The sequence below is a fragment of the Trachypithecus francoisi genome, unplaced genomic scaffold (genome assembly GCF_009764315.1).
Source record: "Trachypithecus francoisi isolate TF-2019V2 unplaced genomic scaffold, Tfra_2.0 Contig01440, whole genome shotgun sequence".
In the NCBI taxonomy this organism is placed as follows: domain Eukaryota; kingdom Metazoa; phylum Chordata; class Mammalia; order Primates; family Cercopithecidae; genus Trachypithecus; species Trachypithecus francoisi.
In genome coordinates this window covers 14,955,202-14,979,813 of record NW_022681431.1, presented here as the reverse complement: position 1 = coordinate 14,979,813, position 24,612 = coordinate 14,955,202, and the positions used below count along the sequence as shown (strand labels likewise).

General features: G+C 46.6%; 1 protein-coding gene across 6 annotated transcripts in view; it reads right to left on the bottom strand.

The window, feature by feature from the left end:
* Positions 1 to 24,612, bottom strand: part of PTK2B (protein tyrosine kinase 2 beta) — a 134,761-nt gene that overhangs the window by 72,674 nt on the left and 37,475 nt on the right. Inside the window, exon 1 of one of the 6 annotated variants that reach the window (XM_033229305.1) lies at positions 6,693 to 6,814. The exons of 3 other annotated variants lie outside the window; for them this stretch is intronic. The gene's annotated coding sequence lies outside the window, so the exon portion shown is untranslated. Of the gene's footprint in view, positions 1 to 6,620; positions 6,815 to 24,612 lie in introns of those variants that run through there. 2 more of the 6 variants (XM_033229299.1, XM_033229301.1) reach the window with 2 other exon arrangements.

The window sequence follows — 24,612 nt, the reverse complement described above, 5'->3', positions numbered from 1 at the left end:
TTGCTGGTTTTGAACGGTTGTAGGACTTTCCAGTGAACGATGGATCTGACTCCTTCCTCCAAGTCAACGTTAAGAAGAAATGTAACAGCCAGAGGAAGAGGAGCTTCACATTTGCATATCACCCGCTGAATCTCGTTTCATAGGGTTTGCACCCTTGCTACCTCACTGATACCTCCCAAGGCAGGCTGCTCTCCCATTTTGAGGACGAGGAAAAGTGACTGACTGAGCAGCTTTCCTGGGGTCCCCTTTCTTCAGTAGCAGAGATAAGACCAGAGCTCAGATTTCCCACTGTACCCCAACAAACACAGTCCACGGCCTACATCCCAGCAGTGAGTGCCCCCCCAATCTTCCCTCCACCCCTGCTCTGAGCTTGGTCTCCACACCTCAAGCTTATTTCTGTGTCAAAGAGTACAGTCCAGATGAACCTGCTTTTCTGAGGTAGCCCCCAGAATTCTGCTCAAACACAAATTCCTCATACATGCATGGAAAAGAATGCAGACTTTTGACATGTTAATATGTATATAGTCATGGATATGTAGGACTTGATTAAGGTATATTTTATGATACATGTAATAAACAGAAAAAAAAAGTTGGTGATTAAAAAAAAACAAAACTCAGGTACTTTTTTTTTTAACTAGAAAGTATAAACCCAAGTCTAACTGTACAGATGTAGCAACCCTATCTCTTACCACCTTAAAAACAACAAAACCATCCTCTTGAACAATCTTCTCCACCTGTCAACCCCCTAGTCTGCCACTCTCTGCAAATCTAGTATACACCAAACATTTGCTTTATGTAAACAGATCTCAAAACCATTAAACATGACCAAGCCCCATCTGTAGATGTATTCAGCTTTCATTTTAATGCGAATTGGATAAAACAGCAATTTTAATGCCCCTTCAAGCAAACAGGATGCTACCTGCATGTGAAAAAGACTTGAGAAAATTAAAAATAGATGGAAAAGCCCTCAGCAGTTGAAAATGCTAATAAAAACAACTTTAAGGAACCACCATAAACCTATTAAACAAGCCAAGTTACCTAGGGAAAAAAAAGAAAAACTTATGTTCATTGACTTGAAATGAACTAGTACAATTGCCAATTACTCAGAATTGGCTTTCTGAAGCAAGGAAGTTAAATACAAAATAACTCACATGTGTTGATCTTGCTACCCAACGTTGGGAAACATACCGCATCTATCCAAGGCGAGGGGTGTGAAGCATTTGCACAAAGATGTTCCTAGCTGTACTATTTATAGTAGTGAAATAATGAGAATCAAAACAAAATGCTCAGGGGGAAGTTTGAGCGCTAGCAATAATGATAAACTATGATAAAAATATGAGTAGTGCATGAAAAGATTTATATAAAAATGTTAAGTGACAGAGAATGAAATTTACATACTGATTAGAACTACATAAAAACACAGTCCACATTTAGAACTGTATGCAGTTAAAGATCTTAAGTTACATCGGTTATAATATTGTTATTTTGGTTAAATATATTTTAGAAATGTGTAAAGTCTGTTGCACAAGGATAAAAACTGGACCTCTCTCCTATGCATCAATCTCTAGTTTCTCCTTGGACACAGTTTTTTTGTGTGTGTGTGTGTGATGGAATCTCACTTTGTCGCCCAGGCTGGAGTACAGTGACATGATCTTGGCTCACTGCAACCTCTGCCTCCCGGGTTCAAGTGATTCTCATGCCTCAGCCTCCTGAGTAGCTGGGATTACAGGTGCCTGCCCCCATACCCAGCTAATTTTTGTATTGTTAGTAGAGAGGGGGTTTCACCATATTGGCCAGGCTGGTCTTGAACTCCTGGCCTCAAGTGATCAGCCCACCTCAGCCTCTCAAAGTGCTGGGATTACAGGCATGAGCCACTGCGCCCGGCCATGATACAGTTTTATTTTCTGTACTCTCCACGTGGCCCACACAGAGGGGCTGATCTTCTCCCCACCAAGCTAGATAAGGAAGCAAATAGGTCCCTGAAATTCACCTAGATTTCTGGATCCGATCCAAAATTAGGCTTGGATTAAATAGGATAGACAGATATCTCAATGAAATGTGACAAGAGAAGAGATGCCTAGGATTACAGAAAGTTATCTCCAACTCTGAACAGTTCTCCAAGAGCCCAGAGTGTCTGGCAGTGCCTTGAGGTTCTTTGCTACCCCACGATCTTGATTTCCTCTTCAGCCCTGAGACCTTGAGCACACGTCCTCTTCCTCCAGCTCTCCAGGACCGCCAGAGGGCTCATTTCTGAGAAACAGCAGCAGGTAACAGAGTGCTTCCCTAGCCCAACCCTGGGCTAGCACTTTCCATGCACAATGAGCCCAGTCCACTCTAAGAAAAACCCAAAAGGTAGGTACTGTTATCCCCCATCTCATGGATGAGGTGTCTGAGGCTGAGCAAAGTAACTTCCCAAAGGCCACACAGCAAGTAGAGAGCAGAACTGTGATTTGAGTGGAGTCAGAAGGGGCTGCAGGTGTGGGCTCTTTCTCACTGCATCCTGCAGTGATGAAGATTCTGGCTATAATTCAGAGTACAGACCTACCCAAGAAGGAGGCCTCATTCCATAGACACCTCCAGAGTAAGGTCCTCTGGGGATCTGGATTCTAATGGTAAAACGTTGCTGTTAGATGAGTGGCAACCTCAGACAGCACTTGGTCCCTGGGTTCTTCACGCTGTCTACCTGCATGTCGGCATTGCTGGAATATATAGTGTAAATATCTCTAAGACTTAACCTGACCTAGTGCATGGAGACCTTGGGGGTTGGGGCCTAGCCATCTGTATTTCTCAATAACATCTCAGGTGATTCTTTATAAAAATATTTTTAACTGAAATTGTATATATTTGAGCTGTATAGCAAGTTGATTATTACAGTCAAGCTAATTAGCATATTCATCTCCACAGTTACCTTTTCTTGTGTGTGTACTGAAAACACTTCAGATCTATTCTCTAGGAAGTACTAATCAGTGCAGTTAGGCAAGAGAAAGAAATGAAAGGCATTCAAGTTGGAAAAGAGGAAGTCAAATTGTTCCTCTTTGCAGATGACATGATTTTATATAAACACCTAAATACTCCACCAAAAATTGTTAGAGCTAATAAACAAATTCAGTAAAGTTGCAGGGTATAAAGTCAACATACAAAAACCAGTAGTGTTTCTATATAACTACAACCAACTAGCTAAAAAAGAAATAGAAAAAGTAATCTTGGCTTGGCACAGTGGCTCATGCCTGTCATCCCAACATTTTGGGAGGCTGAGGCAGGAGGATTGCTTGAGTCCAGGAGTTTGAGACCAGCCTGGACAAATAGGGAGACCCTGTTTCTACAAAACATTTAAAAATTAGCCAGGTGTTCGGCCAGGCACGGTAGCTCACACCTATAATCCCAGCACTTTGGGAGGCCAAGGCGGGCAGATCACCTGAGGTCAGGAGTTTGAGATCAGCCTGATCAACATAAGAAACCCCGTCTCTACTAATACAAAAAATTAGCTGGGCATGGTGGCTCACGCCTGTAATCCCAGCTACTCAGGAGGCAGAGGCAGGAGAATCGCTTGAACCTGGGAGGCGAAGGTTGCGGTGAGCCGAGATCATACCATTGCACTCCAGCCTGGGCAACAAGAGTGAAACTCTATCTCAAAAAAAAAAAAAAAAAATTAGCCAGGTGTGGTGATGTGTACCTGTGGCCCCAGCTACTCAGGAGGTTGAGGTGGGAGGATCAGTTGAGCCCAGGAGGTCAAGGCTGCAGTGAGCTATGATGGTGCCAGTGTACTCCAGCCAGGGCAATAGCGTAAGACCTTATCTAAAACAAAACTAAACAATCTCATTCATAATAGCTACAAAAATCGTAATAAAATAGGAATAAATTTAATAAGACAGGACAGTTTTTAACCAAGAAAGACCTTTATGATTAAAACTATAAAACACTGATGAAAGAAATAGAAGAGGCTGGGTGCGGAAGCTCACACCTGTAATCCCAGCACTTTGGGAGGTCGAGTTGGGCAAATCACGAGGTCAGGAGCTCGAGACCAGCCATTTTGAGAGCAGCCTGGCCAACATGGTGACATCCCATCTCTACTAAAAATATAAAAATTATCCAGGCGTGGTGTCATGCGCCTGTAATCCCAGCTACTCGGGAGGCTGAGGCAGGAGAATTGCTTGAACCCAGGAGGTGGAAGTTGCAGTGAGCTAAGATCGCACCACAGCATTCCAGCCTGGGTGACAGAACAAGACTCTGTCTTGGGTGGGGGGTAGGGGAGAAGAATTAGAAGAGGACATACACACAAAATGTAAAAATGTTCCATGTTCATGGATTGGAAGAATTAATATTGTTAAAATAACCATACTACCCAAAGCGCTCTACAAATTCCATGCAACCCCCATCAAAAGACCAATGACATTCTTCACAGAAATATAATAGAAAAGACAATCTTAAAGTTCATGTAGAATCACAAAAGACCCCAAATAGCCAAAGCAATTCTGAGCAAAAAGAGCAAAGCTGGAGGCATCACACTACCTGACTTCAAAAATACTACAAAGCTAAAGTAACCAAAATAGCATGGTACTGATATAAAAACAGACACATAGACAAATGAAACAGAATAAAGAACCCAGAAATAAATCCACATATTTATAGCTAACTGATTTTCAACAAAGATGCCAAGAACATACGTTGGGAAAAAGACAGCGTTTTCAATAAATGGTGCTGAAAAATCTGAATAACCATACGCAGAAGAATGAAACTAGATCCCTATCTCTCACTATACACGAAATCAACTCAGAATAAGGACTAAAATGTGAGATTCAAAACTATAAAACTACTAGAAGAAAGCAGGGTAAATCCTTCAGGACATTGTTCTGGGCAAAGATTTTTCAGGTAAAACTTCGAAACCACAGGTAACAAAAGCAAAAATAGGCAAATGGGATTTAAAAAAGAAAAACAGAGACAGCATCTCACTATGTTGCCCAGGCTTATCTCGAACTCCTGGCCTCAAGCAATTCTCCTGTCTTGACCTCCCAATGACAAATCGGATTTTATCAAGCTTAAAGCTTCTGCACAGCAAAGGAAACAATTGACAGAGTGGACCAGGCAACCTGCAGAATGAGAGAAAATATGGGCACACTGTTCATCCAACAAGGGACTGATATCTAGGATACTTGAGGAACTCAAACAACTCAATGGTAAAAAAAATAATAATTTTTTTTAATGAGCAAAGTATCTGAAAGGACATTTCTCAAAAGAAGACATACAACCAGGCATGGTGGTTAACACCTGTAATCCCAGCACTTTGGAAGGCCAAGGTGGACGGATCACTGGAGGTCAGGAGTTCGAGACCAGCCTGGCCAACATGGGCAAAGCCCCTCTCTACTAAAAATTCAAAAATTAGCTGGGCATGGTGGCGCACCCGTAATCCTAGCTACTCCAATGGCTAAGGCACGAGAATCGTTGGAACCCAGGAGGCAAAGGTTTCAGTGAACCGAGATCGCACCACTGCACTCCAGCCTGGGCAACAGAGTGAAACTCCATCTCAGAAAAACAAAGACATAGAAATGGCCAACAGATAAATGAAAATATGCTCAATATCACTAATCATAAGGGAAATACGAATCAAAACTACAATGAGATAGCATCTCACCCAGTTAGAATGGCTATTATCAAAAAGACAAAAAATAACAAATGCTGGTGAGGATGTTGAGAAAAGAGAATTCCTAAACACTGTTGGTGGGAATGTAAATTAGTACAACCATTACGAAGAACCGTATGGAGATTCCTCAAAAAACTACAAATAGAACTACCATATGATCTAGCAATCCCACTACTAGGGATTTTTCCAAAGGAAATTAAAATCAATGTGTTGAAGAGATATCTGTCCGTCCACATTGATTGCAGCACTACTCACAATAGCCAAAATAGGAAATCAACTGAAGTGCCCATCAACAGATGGAGTGCTATTTAGCCATGACAAAGAACGAAATCTTGTCATTCACAACAGCATGGATGAACCTGGAGGACGTTATGTTAAGTGAAATAAGTCAAGCACAGAAAGAGAAGTACTATATTTTCTCACCCATAGGTGGGAGCTAAAAAAGTTGAGTTCACAGAAGTAGAGAGAATTGTGGTTATTAGAGGCTGGGAAGGGCAGGGTGGAAGGTAGATGGAGAGAGGTTGGTTAATGGATACCAAATTAAAGCTAGACAGGAGGAATAAGTGCTAATGTTCTGTAGCCCTGTAGGGTGACTAGAGTCAATAAGTTATTGTTTTTTTTTTAAATAGAACAGAGAATTTTGGGTGTTCCCAACACAAAGAAATAAAATGTTTTCCATGATGAATATAGTAATTACTCTGATTTGATTATTACACAGAGTATACATGTATTCAAATATCACTCTGTACCCCATAAATACGTACAGTTATTATGCACCAATTTAAAAAATTACTAAAATTTTAAAAATCGGCTCTCTTAGCCAATCTGAAGTATGTAATACAGCATGCTTAGGTACAGTCACCATGCTGTACATTAGATCTCTGGGACTTATTCATTCTACATAAATAAAACGTTGTCTCCTTTGACCAACACCTCCCTCTTTGCCCACCCTCCTAACATCTCAGGTGATTCTGGTACCCACACGGTGAGGCTGAAGAATGGCTGGCTTGGCCCTCAACTCACTGTGAGAACTGAATCAAGAGAGGCTCATTACATGGTGAGGTCTCTCCACTGGGACCCAGGTCTCCCAGTTCCCAGGCTGCAGGCCTCCCTCCCAGGATGGAGCTCAGCAAACATTTGGTGCCGCGATGGATCTCAGGGAGTGACAAGTCTTAAAGGCAGGCCCTTCCTGGGTGTCTCAGAGTCTCTTATTTTAGAGCAGAGTTGTGGTTTCAGTTTTAGTTTCTTGTCATTACCCAAGCCCTTTATTGGAAAATGGGCGCTTGGGTAAAAAGAGAAAAAAATAAAATAGGTGGTTTCAATCATTCAGAGTTCAGAAAATTCAGGGGAACTTTGGCCTTTAAAACTCCAGCCACGAGGCCTCCAAAGTAGGGAAACCCTGAAGGCAGTAGCGAGAAATCCCCCTGTGGGCAGCTCTTCTCTGGCAAGTCTTCCCAGCACAACTCACATGGTAGCAGGAGTTTTCCTCTCCGGTTAAAAGCATCAAATAAAATACAAAGGGAAAACCCAGCTGAAAATTTCCTGAGCAAGGTCACAGAATGACTGTTACCCTTTTGGAAGAACGGTAGGAGAAAAAGGTCTCCGGGATCCAAAATCAGACATGAACACAGCACCAGGAAGCCAGGGCTGGGCAGAGAAAGACCGACCCTGAGAGTCTCCTATGGATCATAATGTGAGTAGCAAGGCCCTGAGAACAGGAGCTTATGGACAGAAAGCTCAGCAATGTGCCGTCCAAACAACAACAAACAACAAAAACAAAAACAACAGGCGCGGTGGCTCACACCTGTAATACCAGCACTTTGGGAGGCCGAGGCAGGTGGATTGCCTGAGCTCAGGAGTTTGAAACCACCCTGGACAACGTGGTGAAACCCTGTCTCTACTAAAATACAAAAAAATTAGCTGGGCGTGGTGACATGTGCCTGTAATCCCAGCTCGAGAGGCTGAGGGGGGAGAATCGCTTGAGCCCAGGAGGCGGAGATTGCAGTGAGCCAAGATCGTGCCATTGCAGTCCAGTTTTTTTAGACTCTATCTCAAAAAAAAAAGGCACAGGTTTTCCCTGCGATGCTGTTCTCACCTGGATGCAGAGACTCACTCGTAAATTAACTTGTGTGTGCTAAAAGGTAAGTAATAAGGAGACTACTTAGGTATATTCAATTAAGGGATTATGAAAACTTCAAAGATTATATGCAAATTATCTATGGAAATATGCTCCTATGGTTACAGCTGAGTTGTACACTGAGGGAAAACAGAGAAATTAAAACAGTTGTGGTAGGCCGGGTGTGGTGGCTCACGCATGTAATCCCAGCACTTTGGGAGGCCAAGGTGGGTGGATCACTTGAGCCCAGAAGTTTGAGACCAGCCTGGGCCACAGGCAAGACTCCTATCTCTACAAAAAATTTTTAAAAAGACCCCGGCATAGTGGCACGTGCCTGTAGTCCCAGCTACCCAGGTAGGTGAGGTGGCCCAGGAGCTCAAAGCTCAGTGAGCTATGACCGTGCCATTGCACTCCAGCCTGGGCGACAATGAGACCCTGCCTGCAAAACCAAACAAAAAACAGTGGTTGTAGACAGGAAATTAAGTGTTTCCTTTTAATGTTGGTTTGATTTCAATGATACATACTCTAAAGACTCACTTCGGCTACCTCTTTAAATACATTAGACCTAAGCCTGAAAAGAATGAGAAGCCTGCGACCTACTTCCAGCTCCCAAGCACTGACATTCCCCATGCAGCCACGTTGGGAACAGGGCAGTCGGAATCCTGAATCCTGGGTTTCATCTCTATAAAAATCAGGCATCCAGCTCCCCCATGTCGGATGTGAGTCTATGTTTGGCATAACGGTTCCGGGGCCCTTTCTTCCTTTAGCTCTTTGTTCATTGAGGTTTCTGAAGCACACAGGAAGTCAGAAAAAAGAACAGCAACCCACTTCTCCACAGCCTCACCGCAGACGAGAAGCAGCAGGGAGAAGACAGCCAGTGAGGAGGGGAACTGTGTGCTGCTCTCCCCCAGCTCCACTAGGGGAAAGGGAGCAAGATGAAGCCGGTAGGAGGGGAGTGTGCGGGTTATGTCTACACCCCAGTTTTCAGGAGCCCCAGAAGGAACCAAGTTCTACTTTTCTGCTTCTATTGACAGAATGTTCTGATTGCCTTGTGTACACACACACACACACACACACACACGGATAAGCTGTAAGATTTTACACTCTTTTGAATCACATGCAACTTAAACCCCAGAGCGACATTCGGGTAACTTGGATCCATCACCTTATCTATCTGAACTCAGCTTTTCTCATCTAAAAAGTGAGGGGATTAGGTGAGAGGGATGTTCTTCCAACAAAGTGTTGCACATATGAATATTTCGTACTGTTTAAAGTGATCGTTCAGCTCCTGAAGTGGTTTATTTCTTCATTGTTTGGCTGAAAATACTTCCATAATTGCAGAACCCCCTTGAATCCCTCACCACAGCCTTGGATTCCTTAAAGTCTGGGCTAAAGCCCCTGGACTAGACTTGATGCTTCCAGGATCGTTGTCTTGGTCTATAATTCTGGGAGCTAAACTCATTAGCTACAAGGAGAGACCTTGGTTGTTGAGGGAGATATGAGACAGTGGAGGGAAAAAAAGGTGAGGGAGAGAAAAGCAGAAAAGAAAGAAAAAGATAGGAGGAGATATTGATAAAAGAGAAAAGTAACAACTAAGATTGTAAACTCACCAATGGTAGGAACCAGAGCTAAAAGGCACGTCAGATAATTTGTTTTTACTTCCCTTGGTTTTACAAGTGAGGGAACTGAAGGTAGGGATGTTCCCTTCCCCAAAGTAAATGCCCTGGGGGATGCTAGCTTTCAAGTAATCCCTTGAGGACTGACTATGCAGGTGACGCCAGGAATAATATTAAGTAGAGGAGGAGGTTTACATTTTCCAGAACCTTCTCCACTTGCACCCAACACCTCCTGATCTTTACCTGTGAACTGTGTTCTTGGGAGAGGCTCTTTCCAGCTAGAGCTAATGTGCCCACCTGTTTAGAAATGGAGTCTCCATTTTAATGTAATGGCGCCCTTCAGTAAAAATACCCTCCTGTGACACAGGCAGTGCATGTGACAGAGAGCTCACAGAGCACTAGCTCTCTGTCTTCTCTCCTCCCTCCAGAGGTGGTCCTGGCCCCTTTACAGGAAGGAGACACTGGCTCAGAGAGGGTTAAGACCACAGCTGGAGACAGAATCAGGCCCAGAACTAAGACCTCCCCATGGCAGCCAAAGAAGGATGCCAGGTGCACAAAGTTCTTATCACACTGGCATGAAACAAGCACATTGTTGGAGCTCTGTCCTGGCCCAGTCAAATCATCTGGGACAAATCCCATTACCTCCCTGAACCTCAGTGTACTCACCCATAAAAGTTGGGCATGTTAGCACTATCTTTCCCAGAACTGTTGTGAACATTAATGAAAATAATATCTGTAATGTACGTGGTAAACTACACATCCCCAACTCTGAGTGTTGGCCGTAATCACAGATCACCTGAGTTCCTCTGGTTCCTTCAAGCATCTGCATATTTCAATGACAGGGGCCCCTTTTGGCAAAAACAACCTATCTATTCCATTTCTGGATGGTTTTCAGTACCAGAGAGGTCTTTCCGAGGATATGTTAAAGGAGTTTTTCTACACTTTTTACCGGCAGGGGCCAGCTCTGCCTCTGGAGCTGTGAGACACGAGTTGTACCCTTCTCACTCCCACTTTACACAGTAAGTCTCTGGTTCTAAACACAGAAGTGAAAATATTATAGGAAAGGGGTCCTGATTCAGACCCCAAGAGAGGTTTCTTGGCTCTCACGCAAGAAAGAATTCAGGGCGAGTCCATAAAGTGAAAGCAAGTTTATTAAGAAAGTAAAGGAATAAGAGAATGGCTACTCCATAGACAGAGCAGTCCTGAAGGCTGCTGTTTGCCCATTTTTATAGTTATTTCTTGAATACATGCTAAACAAAGGGTGGATTATTCATGCCTCCCCTTTTTAGACCAGAAATTTTAAATTAGGGTAATTTCCTGACATTTCCATGGCATTTGTAAACTGTCATGGCACTGGTGGGAGTGTAGCAGTGAGGATGACCAGAGGACATTCTCGTCGCCATCTTGGTTTTGGTGGGTTTTGGCTGACTTCTTTACTGCAACCTGTTTTATCAGCAAGGTCTTTATGACCTGTATCGTGTGCTGACTTCCTATCTCACCCTGTGACTTAGAATGCCTTAACCGTCTGGGAATGCAACACAATAGGTGTCAGCCTCATTTTACCTAGCTCCTTTAAGATGGAGATACTCTGGTTCACATGCCTCTGACAAAAAGAAACATGAGGGTTTGCATGGTTCAAGATCATTCCAGTCCAGGTCCACCTGCTGCTCAGACACATTTTAGTCCCAACCTCAAGAAGCCCACAGGAATCAATTTGGACAAGATCTGCTGACACCAGTAATGATCACCAGAAGTCTCCAAAGACTGCTCCCTCTGAGAAGGGCCAATGGCACTAGTTGGGGTGGGGGCAGCCAAGCCTATTGGTCCTGCCCAGATTGGCCTGGCCTGAAACCACTCTGCAGCTCCCTGCTATCTGGGTCTAGGTCTTGGGTTATGAGGACTTTAGACCTGAATGGGCTTTGAAGGTAACACACCCCTGGACTCTCTCCCACGGCTTTGCAGCCCACACCTGGGGCTCCTATCTGCTGCTTGGTACATTCTGAGCTCTGGTCTCTGCTCAGCCTCGAGCTGAGGTGGCAACCACAAACCTCTTCATCCCACAGCACTGCTGAGCAGACTAACCTCCCACTCTTGGGTTCTATTCTTGGCTGTCAACATTGGCATCATGTGTCAAGTGCCTAATTGCATGGCCGTGAGCCTGGTGAGGGGAATGAAGGCTCCAGAACACAGGGTACCCTGCTCACCAGTGCAGCCCACGACCCTTCTGAGAACAAACAGGTCGTACAGGCAGAATACTAAACCAGACATAAGTGGACACGACACACTTCTATATAGCTGGGTGCACCCGTGCATAACTGGGGAGGAGGGAGGTGCCCGCTGGGGAGAGACACATGGGACAGGGAAAGAACACGGCCCCTGGAGGCAGGAAACGTGGGGTCTGGTTCCTAGCCCTTCACTACCTAGTAGCTTATGACCAGGAGGCAGTCAATCAGAGCACTGTAGGATTTAATACTGGAAGGGTCCAGTGGATCCTAGAACCTGGATGCTCCTCAAGGGAAATCATTAGAAACACATGTGTTCTGCCCTGGACCTACAGGTCAGAAGTAGGGGGTGGGGCAAAGGGATCTTTATTTGAACAGAAATGATGATGGCATGCTTTGGAAATGACTGGATGACCGTTGGGAAGGGTGACACCAGAGAGGAAAACTCAACTGCCCAAGTCAGACACCTGGTTCAGGGCAAAGCTGAGACCAGATTGAGGTCTCCTCATCCCAGGCTACATCCTGGCTCTAAGACCTTAGGCTCTGAGTTCCCTACATGTCCAGGACAGGGTAAGGGGATTCAGGAGGGCCTCACTGGTCTGGCAGGGACTGTGCTACTGCCCACATCTTCCTTCTGCCCCAGAAATGCCCTATGCTGCCGCCTGGGCACTCCTGAGCCCATGTCCCCCTCGTGATTGTGAGATCACATTGATGAAGATGCCGTGCCACACCCATCAGCCCCTTCCAGCCTCACAGGATGGTGGGAAAACCTTGAGTTCCAGTCCCCACTTTATAATCCATCATGAGACTAATCAAGTTGGTTCAGCTCTTTGGACTCAGGTCCCCTCTGTTCAAAGAGGAGATAAGACTGGACTCTCAAGTCATTTCCAGCTCACTATGCTATTAGATTTACAGCATCTCAGGGCTGAAAGGAATCGCAGACATCACGTAGTGCAGTGCTTCACGTCTGGCACACCTGGGCAAACTCATTCCCTCAGCCCTCAAGGGCATGTGGGCCAGGCTTTGTAATAACCATGTTTTCTGGTTTCTACATTTGATGCTTTGACATGGGGCCGCACTGACCCTGGAGGGACTGATTCTCCCAGGGCCATCCAGTTTCTGACAGCTGCCTTTCATATATGTAAACCAACCCATCCAGAGCCCACACTCGCAATCGCCTCTTGTCACACTCACACTGGAGGCCACTATCCATCTGTCCTAATCACCCCAGGGTAGGTACCAGGTAACTGGGGACAGTGTCTATGCGAGAGCCCAGAGCCTGCTGAAATTATTCAGATGAGCCAATCCTAAACCTGCTATGCTGTTTCATGTTCCTTCCCATGGAAATCACAATAAATGCTCCTGCTTACATTTTTTCTCACTCTCTCTGCCTCCTGACCCACCTGTACTGCCCCATGGGGCCCTGTATGGTGTGCTAGGACTCCTGTTGTGAGGGGTCTGTGAATGTGAACTTCTTCCTTCATGACAGTCATCTCTGCATCTGCATGTCTTACCATACTGGATTAAAACAAATCCCAAGTATCCTCAAAACAGGCCAGCCATGGTTGGACCTGTTACATCCATGGTTGGAACCTTTAGGCTTAAATGCAGTCCCCTTTAGTGTTTCCAATCCCTGCCAGTCTACTTTTTGTGTGCCCTGCAAACACTTCTCTTGTCTATGTGCACTGCACATGAAAAAGGCTTAGAAGCCCCAATGTGCAGCCCCTGCTGCTCCTCAGCCTGGCGATTTACCCCCTATGTATGGGCGTTCCCACTTCCAAGGAGCTCTCCTTGGTGGAAAAGCCTGCATTATACTCACCGCAAGCCTGCTTTCTCACTGCTGTTGGTCCCTGCTTGGACTTCTGCCCTCTGGGGTCATGCAGGGTTGGTTCAATACCTCCTCCTTGCGATGTCTCCTCAGCTTTTTATAAGCAGCAGCTCTGGGTTCCCTAGAGGCTTTTCTTCTCCCAGCTAAACACCTCTTGTTCAAGAGGCATATTTTTCACTATTCTGTGGCTCTCGAAGATCCGATCCCAAGGCTCTTCTCTCAGGGCATCTCCTGCTTTAAACCAGAAGAAGACACCCTGCCCTGAAAAGATGCCTGACCTCCATATGACACTACTGTCATTACAATGTTACTCATTGTAACCTCCAACTTCTGGCCTCAAGTGATTCTCCTGCCTCAGCCTCCCAAGTAGCTAGAGCTATAGGTGTGTGCCACCACACCCAGCTCTAAGTTTGAAAAGTTGGGATAAACTTACACAATATAGAGGCATGGAGGAGCAACGGGTCCTCTCCCAGCTGCTTGCCCGAGGCCAATTCTCTCCAGTTGTTTAGCTACTTTCTAGTTGGAGGGGACAGAGTTTTCCCACCACTGCCCAAGTCCCCTCCCCAGGCAAAGAACTATGCGAAGACTCTGGTCACAGAGAACACTTTAGACAGCAGCTTGTTGGAGAAGTCTGTGCAGGGACTAGGGAGTAAGATGTCTGATGTGTGCTTTGAACACAGGCTCATGCTGCCTCCCTGCTGTGCTCCCACAGACAGAACACAGCATGCTGCTGCCATGGGCTCCCCACTGTGGCAGGGGCAGGGCCCGGATGTTTGGGCCTGGGTGTCTTTTCTCCTAAAGCAGCAGCAGTGGTAACGTGCATGAGTGAAGCCCATCAGGCATGGCTGGTGGAGCCTAAGCCAATAGGACAGTGGGTATCTGGGCTAAGGGGGCAACTGTGGCTTTGGTTCAGCTGATGCTTGCCTTGTGAGAATGGATGCTTGATCTCTATGGGGCCACTTCTAGTCTTTCAAGAGAAGCTGGAAATTTAAACTTTGTATATGAACTCTAATCTTTAAATGCTAATGCAGATTTACAAAACAGTATAAGCTAACAAAAACACATCTTTGGATTGGATCAAGTTCCAGGACCACTAGTTTGCATCCTCTGTCCCAACCTCAGCTAGGGTTATCCTCCCCTCCAGAACAGGGTGGTTGCCAGCACAGCCCAGGTGTCCTCAGCTCTTCTCTAGGCTGTCTCAGCTATGATGTCCTCTGGCCATTGCTCCCTGTGGTGGTTAATTTTCTGTGTCAACTTGACTGGGCTATGGAGTACCCAGATATTTGGTCGAACATTATTCTGGGTGAGTCTGTGAGGGTGTTTTTGCATGAGATTAGCTTTTGAGTTGGTAGACTGAGTAAAGTGGATCGACCTCCCTAATGTGAATGGGCCTCATCCAATCAGTTGAAGGCCTAAATAGAACAAAAGGCTGACCCCCCTACTGAGTAAGAGGGAATTCCTCCTGCCTGAGGGCCCTCCAACTGGGACACCAGCTTTTTCTTGCCTTCAGAATCAAACTGAAACATTAACTCTTCCCGGGTCTTGAGCCTGCCGACTGTAGATCTTGGGACTAGCCAGTCTCCATACTCCTGTGTGCCAATTCCTTATAATAAATCTCTTTATAGACATCTCTACATCTTGTTTGTTCTGTTTCTCAGGGGAACTTGGACTAATACACTCACTTTAATCAAAAGACAGTTACACCTTTGAGGAAGAAACTGAAAATTTTATCAAACGAAAGCTCCTCTTCTGGCTCACTGACACATTTATATCATATTTCTAGTGTAGAATATAATAACAATAGCAACTACTATTTATCGAGTGCTTTGTATGTATCAGTCATGGGGTCAGGCAATGCATATGTGCTTTCTTATGCAATCCACATAATACCCTATTCCCCTTGCAGAACATATGAGTATCTCTAGCTCAAGCACCATATTGGTCCTTCCCAGGACACGTGCCTCTGCCTGGATCGGTGCCTGGCACAGACAAGGTGCTCAGTAGATTATTCCTGAAATCAAGAAATGAACTCTTCTTTAAAAAAGATTCTGTTGGCTGGGCACGGTGGCTCATGCCCGTAATCTCAGCACTTTGAAGGGCCAAGATGGGCAGATTACCTGAGGTCAGGAGTTCGAGACCAGCATGGCCAACATGGTGAAATCCCATCTCTACTAAAAATACAAAAATTAGCCAGGCATGGTGGTGCATGCCTGTAATTCCAGCTACTCGGGATGCTGAGGCAGGAGAATTGCTTGAACTCGGGAGGCGGAGGTTGCAGTGAGCCAAGACTGCACCACTGCACTCCAGCCTGGATGTCAGAGTAAGACTCTGTCTCAAAATATATATATATAAAATAAAAAGAGATTCTGTTTATATTCCCATATTACAGATGAGAAAATGGAATCTCAAGGACAATAAATAACCAGCCCAAGGTAACAGAGCTAAGAAATGGTAGAGCTGAGACATACCTCCAAGTCCCTTGAGTTCAAAACTCACATTCTTCACCCTATGCCCACTCCCAGTGTGCATGGAAGAACCAGGTCTGCCTCCAGCCCCTGACCTTGGCATTCACAACTACAACTCTCTCAGCCGGCAAGAATGCCCTCTGTGTAGCTCCCTCAATGCTCAGCAAGCCCGAGCTACCCCCAGGCTGACAGTTTTACTACTGGACAGTCCACCAGGGCTTATAAAGACTAACTTGGGGCCAGGTGTGGTGCTTGTAATCCCAGCATTTGGGAGGCTGAGGCAGGTGGATCACTTGAGGCCAGAACTTTGAGACCAGCGTGGCCAACATAGCAAAACCTGGTCTCTACTAAAAATATAAAAAATAGCTGGGTGTGGTGGCGAGCACCTATAGCCCCATCTGCTTGGGAGGCTGAGGTGGAAGGATCATTTGAACCCGGGAAGCAGAGGCTGCAGTAAGCCGAGACTGCACCACTGCCCTCCAGCCTGGGCAACTCTGCCTCAAAAATAAACAAACAAACAAACAAACAAACAAACCAAAAAGACTAACTCGAGAGTCTCACTACAGTTTTCTCTTTAAAAATAGGAGAAAATCAAGAGAGGAAACCCACTGAAGTCTCAGATCATCCTCTTTTCATAGAGTTGCTTTCAGGTAACACGGGGAAAAGATCTGATGCACAGGCTGAGAAGTGAGACCACAGAGCAAGATGAGGCTGACCACACTTGGGCCTGGGTAGAGGAAGGTCGTGAGGCAACATATCTAGTTTCCAGGAACTCCGTGTCCTTGCATTCTGCATTGCTCTTGAGCCTCACGTGGGTGAAGCTACACAGCAGATCGGCAGATAGAGGATGGGTGGTGAGTGGAGTTAGGCACATTTCACAAAAGGGAAATCATACTAACCACAGGAAAGGGACAAGAGAGGGAAAGGATGAGGGCCGTAATGGAAGGGCTCTGGATAGACCACAGAGGAGGTGAGTGATATGCATGGGCTTTCGCACACTGTCAGACTTACTGGTTCACAAAAGAGTAAGCTAATAACTTGGCCTTGAATGTGGCCACATATACAAGTCTCTTCATTTGCTCCTTAATGATTAAACCTTCCCACCCTCTGGTATCCAGAAAGTATCCCTGATTGCCCTGTTCTTCCTAAAAGCCATCTCAGTCCATAAATCCACTGGGTAGTGCACATCTGCTTTGTCCAAGACAAATAATGGTCTGATTTCTCTGTCTCTTGCAGCATCGAGCTCCCTTTCACTAATTTCAATACAACACAGTTGTTGTTCTGTTCTGATAATGATATAGCCAGGTACGAGGAAAACTGCACAGAATGTTTTACTTTTATTTTTTATTTTTTTAATTTTTTATTTATTTATTTTTTTATTTTTTAATTTTTTTTATTTTTATTTTTTTATTTTTTTATTTTTGAGACGGAGTCTCGCTCTGCCACCCAGGCTGGAGTGCAGTGGCCGGATCTCAGCTCACTGCAAGCTCCGCCTCCCAGGTTTACGCCATTCTCCTGCCTCAGCCTCCCGAGTAGCTGGGACTACAGGCGCCCGCTACCTCGCCCGGCTAGTTTTTTTGTATTCTTTTAGTAGAGATGAGGTTTCACCGTGTTAGCCAGGATGGTCTCGATCTCCTGACCTCGTGATCCGCCCGTCTCGGCCTCCCAAAGTGCTGGGATTACAGGCTTGAGCCACCGCGCCCGGCCTGCACAGAATATTATGGCTACTACCTGAACTCCCAGGAGCTCTGAAACCCTGAGCCCAACACATCCTCAATGGAGACCTCTGTTGCCTCACTGAGGCAGAATGCTGGACCAGCTCTGATAATCTCTGACTTAAGTTCTTTCTTTCTTTTTTGAGATGGAGTCTTACTCTGTTACCCAGGTTGAAGTGCAGTGGCATGATCTCAGCTCACTGCAACCTCCGCCTCCCAAGCTCAAGCTATTCTCCTGCCTCAGCCTCCCAAGTAGTTGGGATTACAGGCACATGCCACCATTTTTGGCTAGTTTTTCTATATTTTTAGTAGAGAGGGGGTTTTACCATGTTGGCCAGGCTAGTCTCAAACTCCTGCCCTCAGGTGATCCTTGGTCTCTCAAAGTGCTGGGATTTCAGGCATGAGCTACCACACTCAGCCTTGACTTCAGTTCTTTTGTTTTTGAGATGGAGTCTCATTCTGTCACCCAGGCTGAAGTACAGTGGCATGATCTCGGCTCACCACAGCCTCTGCCTCCTGGATTCAAGCAATTCTCCTGCCTCAGCCTCCCCAGTAGCTGGGACAACAGGCATCCACCACCACACCTGGCTAATTTTTGTATTTTTAGTAGAGATGGGGTTTTGCCATGTTGGCCAGGCTGCTCTCGAACTCCTGACCTCAGGTGATCCACTCGCCTCGGCCTCCCAAAGTGCTGGAATTACAGGTGTGAGTCACCACACTCAGCCTTAAGTTCTTAATACATGAACTCCTGTGTCACTTGGCATTGGGTTCTTTGCAGATAGAAGCCCCTGGAGCCCCCAAGCCCAGCACAGGGCCTGGTCATCTCAGGTCCCACTATGTGCCAGTGAAGGGATCCTGTGATTATAAGAGGGTAGAAGGTAAGCTGTAGTGCAGGGGGTGCGGAGGTCGAGGTCTTAGGGCAAGGCCTTTAAGAAGAGGGAAGCGGAGGTTGGAAAACACGGGCAAGAGAGAGGGCATAAGGAAGATATGTTATCCATTCTGCTTTCAACACAATATCACAGCTCTGTTTATTCTGAGAAGCAACCAGCTGCACCTCCAAAATAGAGATGCCGAGAAACGCCTCTGATGACAGAGACTGCTGCTGAGGGAACAAGGTTAGAACAGCCCTTCGCAAGGGCTGGAGTGAGAAAGGCCCTGAGAGGGGAGACATTCCTGGATCTCTTTCCACCTCTGCCCCGCCTGCCCCTGCTTCCTCCTTCCTAGCCCAAGGCAGCCCTAGTTCTTTCCAGGATCTCCAGGACCCAGAGCTGGCACATGACAGAGCAGAGTGTGGCCCTGCCGTCACTCCAGGCCCCAGCAAGAGTGGTCAGTGTTCCTGGACAGAAGCTCCATGGCCTAGTGGCACAGATGGCTTCCTTTGCCCTGGACCTGAATATCCTTTTCAAGCAATGTTGCTGGGAGCAGGAGAAATAATGAGACAATGGGATGGAACCAGCGGGTTTGCTAAGTGTCTGTGTTAAGAGCTTGTGTGTGCTTGCACATGTAAGCAGGAGCAAAATCACACCAGGTGAAGTTAATCAGGCAGGAAGCCTTGTTTCCAAGTTATTGCAATAGGGCGAAGACTATTGCAATAGGGGAGGGAGACTGAACTCAATTCTGACCACTAGGGGAACAGCTGGCGATTCACAGCCAGTGGGCAGGGTGAGGGAGTCAGTGGAGGGAAGAATACTAAGGGGAATTTGGTTAGGTAGTGATGGTGGCAGGGTAGGGGGTCAGGGGGTGGTTCTTGCTGGACTTTCTGGCGCTTAGCAGGCCAAGGAGCAGGGCTAGGGAGCCAAAAAGAGGGCTCAGAAGAGCCTGCCTGAAGTTCAGTCAAGGAAGGGAAGGAAAGTAAAGAGAGCAGGATATTTAGGGACATAGCTGTTCCCCTCCCTCACCCATGTGAGCATCAGTTCTAATAGGAGCCACCCATCTGTCATGCACTCACTCCACGGCAGAGAGACAGGATGGTCCTAGGCCATCTGGCATCTGCTAACAAGGGCAGCATGAGTTTGGGCCCATAGAGGCCCATCCCATTCCCAAAGCAGGCCAGCCTGGGCCTGACTGCACAGCCCCCTATTCCGTGGGGCCTGCTTTGTCCCCTGGCTCTTATGGAATCAAAGAGACCCTGATACAGTTTAGATGTTTATCCCCTCCAATTTTCTGTTGAAATGTGATTCCCAGTGTTGGAGGTGGGGCCTTGTGGGAGGTGTTTGTGTCATGCGGTGGATCCTTTATGAATGGCATGGTGCCTTCCGCACGTAATGAGTTTAATGAGTTCATGTGAGATCTGGTTGTTTAAAAAGGAGGCTGGCACCTCCCCTGCTTCTCTCTTGCCATGTGAGACAGAGCTCCTCTTCCCTTCCGCCATGATTGGAAGCTTCCTGAGGCCTCACCAGAAGCCAAACTGATGTTGGTGCCATGCTTGTTCAGCCTGCAGAACCATGAGCTGATCAAGCCTCTTTTCTTTATGAATCACCCAGCCTGGATATTCTGTTACAACAATGCAAACAAACTGATACAAACCCTGAAAGGACTTTCCCCATCAAGGCCCCACTGCATTTGCCGGGGACTAATCTGGGGTGACTGAGAAGAGAGGCCATCGTCCTGGGGGCCTGTCACCTTCCTCCCTATTGAAATGGACACTTGGCTAAACACGGAGAGGTGAGCAAGCCCAGACACCCTGCACATGGGCTGTTCAGTCCCTCACTATCCCCAGCAGGACCAAATGGACCCAGTCCACATGGACTTTCTGGACTTTTTGTTCAACAGCCCGGAATACCCTCTAGTTGTCACTGTGCCCACTGGAGGGTCTCTCCGGCAGGGCTGGGCTGCCCCGAAAACCAGGATGGCCCCTTGGCTCAGGCCTCACAGGACAAAGAACCCTTGACATTATTTCCAAATGAGTCCATTCACGTAGTCAGTGTGTGTGTGGCATGTGTGCGTGTGTGTTTAAAACTATTAATTGGTGAAAGTAAACATTTAAATGACATCATAATATTTGCTGCCCTATTTGGCTATTTCTCTCTCTCCTCCTTCTTTCCTAATCCAGAGAGACTCCAAACATGGAAGAGGCCTAGGCTTTTCTAGAACTCTAGAGACCCTGGTCTCAGGCACCTTCTACCTCCTCACATTGAGCATTCCAGTGCCAGCCGAGCCACCACACTCGGCCTCCTCCTCTGCCGCATCCTCTTTTCTCAGCCCAATTCTGTGCCTGAGGCTGCAGCTCCTCCCTCCCCCTGCACCTTCTCCTCTGCACCCTCTCCTACCCCAGCCCAGCATTGCCCTTTGCTCTCCACACACAGCCACTCAGCCACAAACACCCCTTGACATGCTTGAGTGGAAACCTCAGAGCTGGTCCTCTCCCAGCCTCTATTGTGTGTGCTCAGAAATTTCAAAAGGGACTTCCTGCCTCCCTCGGGGGAAATGGGCTGGGTCACAAGAAATTTGCATACTGTAAAGACTGACCTGCACAGGAACCCTGGCTCAGGAAATACCTTCCTGGGAGTGAGAGGCCAGGTGGTGAGAGGAAGAGGCTAGAAGTTGTTGCCATGCCCAGATGCCTGATCAGCTTCTGCCTAGAACTGACTCCATAGGATTTTTGGCAGATAATGATCTGGCTGGTGGAAAGACTTCCTAAAATTAATTAGGCAAAGGACAACACAGCACCACAAGAACCCTGGGCACCCAAATCTAGAAGCTGGATGTTGCCTGGTGATTGCTTTGTACACATAGGAGACAAACAAGATTAGCACAAAACCTCAGAAGATGGGAACTGAGGGCATTAGTTCAAAGCCCTAAAAGAAGTAGACAGCCGCCCCCTGGGGGATGGAGAGATGGAAGGGGTGGGAGGTACTGGGGTGGATCTGTCCTTAGGGAGGCTGAACTAATTCTAGGATCAGCACTGGAGTGAGATTTTCTAGTGACTTGTGCCACCCCAAGACCCAAGAGCCATGATTTGCTTCTTTGGGTTTCAGAATTTCCTGTGAATCACAGGAAGTAGCGCAGGTGGGTCCTTCTCCTATTTGACAAGGAAGCTTCTTTGAAACGTGATGTCAAGAAGAGATGAGGCAGGTATGCCAGGGCTGGCTGCCAGAGGCCTCCTGTTTCTGGGGCAGTGTCAACAGAAAACAATAAAAACATCAGCTATGATTAGTGGTTTTGTTTGAAATGCTTCTGTCAGGACTGGCTAAGTCCGAAGTCCTTCATTGCATTATTTCATAACTGAGGAGCAAGTTTACAGCCTTTGAAAGGAAGGTAAATTACCAGCAATGTCTGGCTGGAACAGTCCCCATCACCAGGGTCATCTTAGGCCCTCCTAGCTTTAAGGTGTGTGCATTTTGCCTTCTAGGAGAAAACACAGGCTACTACTCATAATAACCTTAAAATAATAAATATCTTTGGGTTATTTTTAATGAGCGGTGACAAATGTTTACTCATTTAATCCTCAAAACAAAGAAGTTGGTATTGTCATTCTGCTACCATGTTACATATGGGGAAACTGAGGCATAGGAGATTAAAGGAACTCTCTCAGTGGCACAGAGGTAAGAAATGGCAGATCTGTTTCCTATTTCCTTAACCAGTATACCATACTGTCTCTCAAGGAAACATACAGAACTTTGTCATATTGCAGAGTAAAGAAACCAAGGTTTAGGCAGGTCCCTGTCTTGCTAAATTCTTTCTTTTTCCAAAGAAAGAGGCCAAAGTTAAGGTGTCATGGGTCTAGGGATGAACTGTGGGAATTGTGACTACAATCAATTCAACAAACACCTTTGAGTACCCACCCAGTGGGCAGACGAGAGAGAGTACAAAAGGAGAAATTAGTGATCCAGGGACTGACAGCCAAGTTGGAGAGAAAGATATTGCCACCAAATAATACCACACAGCACAGTGTGGTCAGTGCAAGAGAAGGGGACATGAAATTTTGTCTGGGGAGCAGCACGGGTGAAGGAAGTTAATTTCACCTCATGGGAAAGGCAGGATATGAGTTGGACCTTCTAGGCTGGATAGGTTTGTAAACAAGAAGAGGTGGGTTGAAAGTTGTTAGCAAAACTTAGAATGCATATGGGCAAAACTGCAGGAAAGCCTGAGGCTTGCTGAAGATGTCATCAGAAGTGTCAAGGTTTACAGAGGTGACTACCCACAGCTATACATAGGACAGATTTGCAGGAAGAAACCCTGGGGCAGCAATCGAGTGACCAATGCATTGATTTTGGCAAGAAGAAGTAGTGTCTTACTCAAGATGGGGGCGATAATGAGGAAAAAGAAGTAGATGAAGGAAGATGTCCCAAGGTGGAATCCCCAGGAATCGATAACCAGTTAGAAGAACAGCAAATATTGCCTACAATCTTCTCCTGTCAATGGGACGTTGGTGAGGCCACTCATCAAGTCAGGATGAGAAGATGGGGCTAGAAGGTTCTGGGATCATCCATATGCAGGTAGTCAAAGTGGGAAAGTCAATAATGCTTGCTTAACTGTAGCTCAAGAATTCATGGTAAAATTCTGTTCAGTCCCTGCAGTGCTGAGCGTAATGTCTCCCTACCCCACATCTCCGTATCTCTGCCTATCTAAGGCTCCTCTTGGTAAAGCCCACCTCAAATTTCACCTCCTGAAAGCTTTTCTTCATGGCTGCTTTTCCCTTTTCAGCACATCTTGGTTACTGTAAATGTGCTATGTTTACCCTTTGGGGCTCCAAGTTTCCGGTAAGCTGGCAATAGTGTGTTAAGCACTGTTTTCCCAGTTGTATTTAGCATAGGACCTGGAATTCATGCCTCCATCATTCACCCAGGAGTATGGAACTGAACTGCCCTGGCTGAAGCCCCTGTGGTGCATTCTCTGAGCTGCCTGGGGTGCATCGCATGGAAGGCACCTTCGAGCCTCTGGTGGCAGTCAGTGGCACAGAGGGCAGAGCCGAGCACAAGCCACAGCTCTGTCTCTTGCTAGTCATGCACAGACTTATTTCCAACTATCCTGAGCCTTGGCTTCTTTCTCTGTAAAACACGGACGCTGATGCAGCTGTTTCAGCGCTGTGGTGAGGACTCCTTGCCAGGTGTTTGTATGTAGAATGTGTGGAGAGCCCTGGGCCCTGGGACTCAGCTGGCACACAGGCTCTTAACTGGGGGGAGATGCTTGTGCGCATGTGTCAAGACAGGAGGCCGGGCCCTGGTCTAATCTTAGCCCTGCAGCGCCCTGGGTATTTCCTCACTTCCTCATCTCCAGCGCATGGGAGAGTAATCGTGGCCCACAGGACTGGGGGTGGGTGAAGCCGCCGGTGAGAATTCACATGAACATGTCCCAGGAACGCCAAGTGACTGTCACAGCCCAGCACATGGCAGGTATTTCTGGGGCTTCAGCCAGTCAATAGTCATCATGCAGCCTACCCAGACAGGACATGGGTGAGCCTGAGTCTCTGCCTGGCTCAGAGGAGGAGGTCCATGATGAAAAAAAGGAAGACTTGCAAGAAGGGCAGGGTTAGACCCAAATCAGAATCACAGAGGCTCAGAGCAGCAAGAGCAGTCAGAACCCATGTTCTGCATCCCAGACCATGCGGGCACTCCCTCTTGGCCACTTCCTGCTTGAATTCTTCTAGTGATGAGGAACTCACTACCTCAACATTTCTGCAACCTGTCCCATTGCTCAGAGCTCTAATTATTAAAAAGCCTTCCTTTATATTCATTCCAAATCTACTTTTCTGTAACTTCCTGGGCCTGCTCGTGGAGATGCACAGAGCAAAACCCATCTCACTTCCATCTTGTGACCTTTCACTAGTGGAAATCAGCTCCTCTGCTATCCCAGGCCTTCTCCAGTTTGACCTGCCTCAGTTCCTCCAAGCACTTCTCACAAGATGTCATCTCTGACTCCCCACTCTCCCTCAAAGCTTCCCAAAAGCTGGTTCAACAGGGGCCCTCAGAACTGGGCTGAAGACCACAGAAGTGCCCTGGCCTGACGGGATGGACTGCCCCTTGTCCTAGTCCCTACTTCAATGAGGGAATTTGCCCAGGGCCAGTGGGAT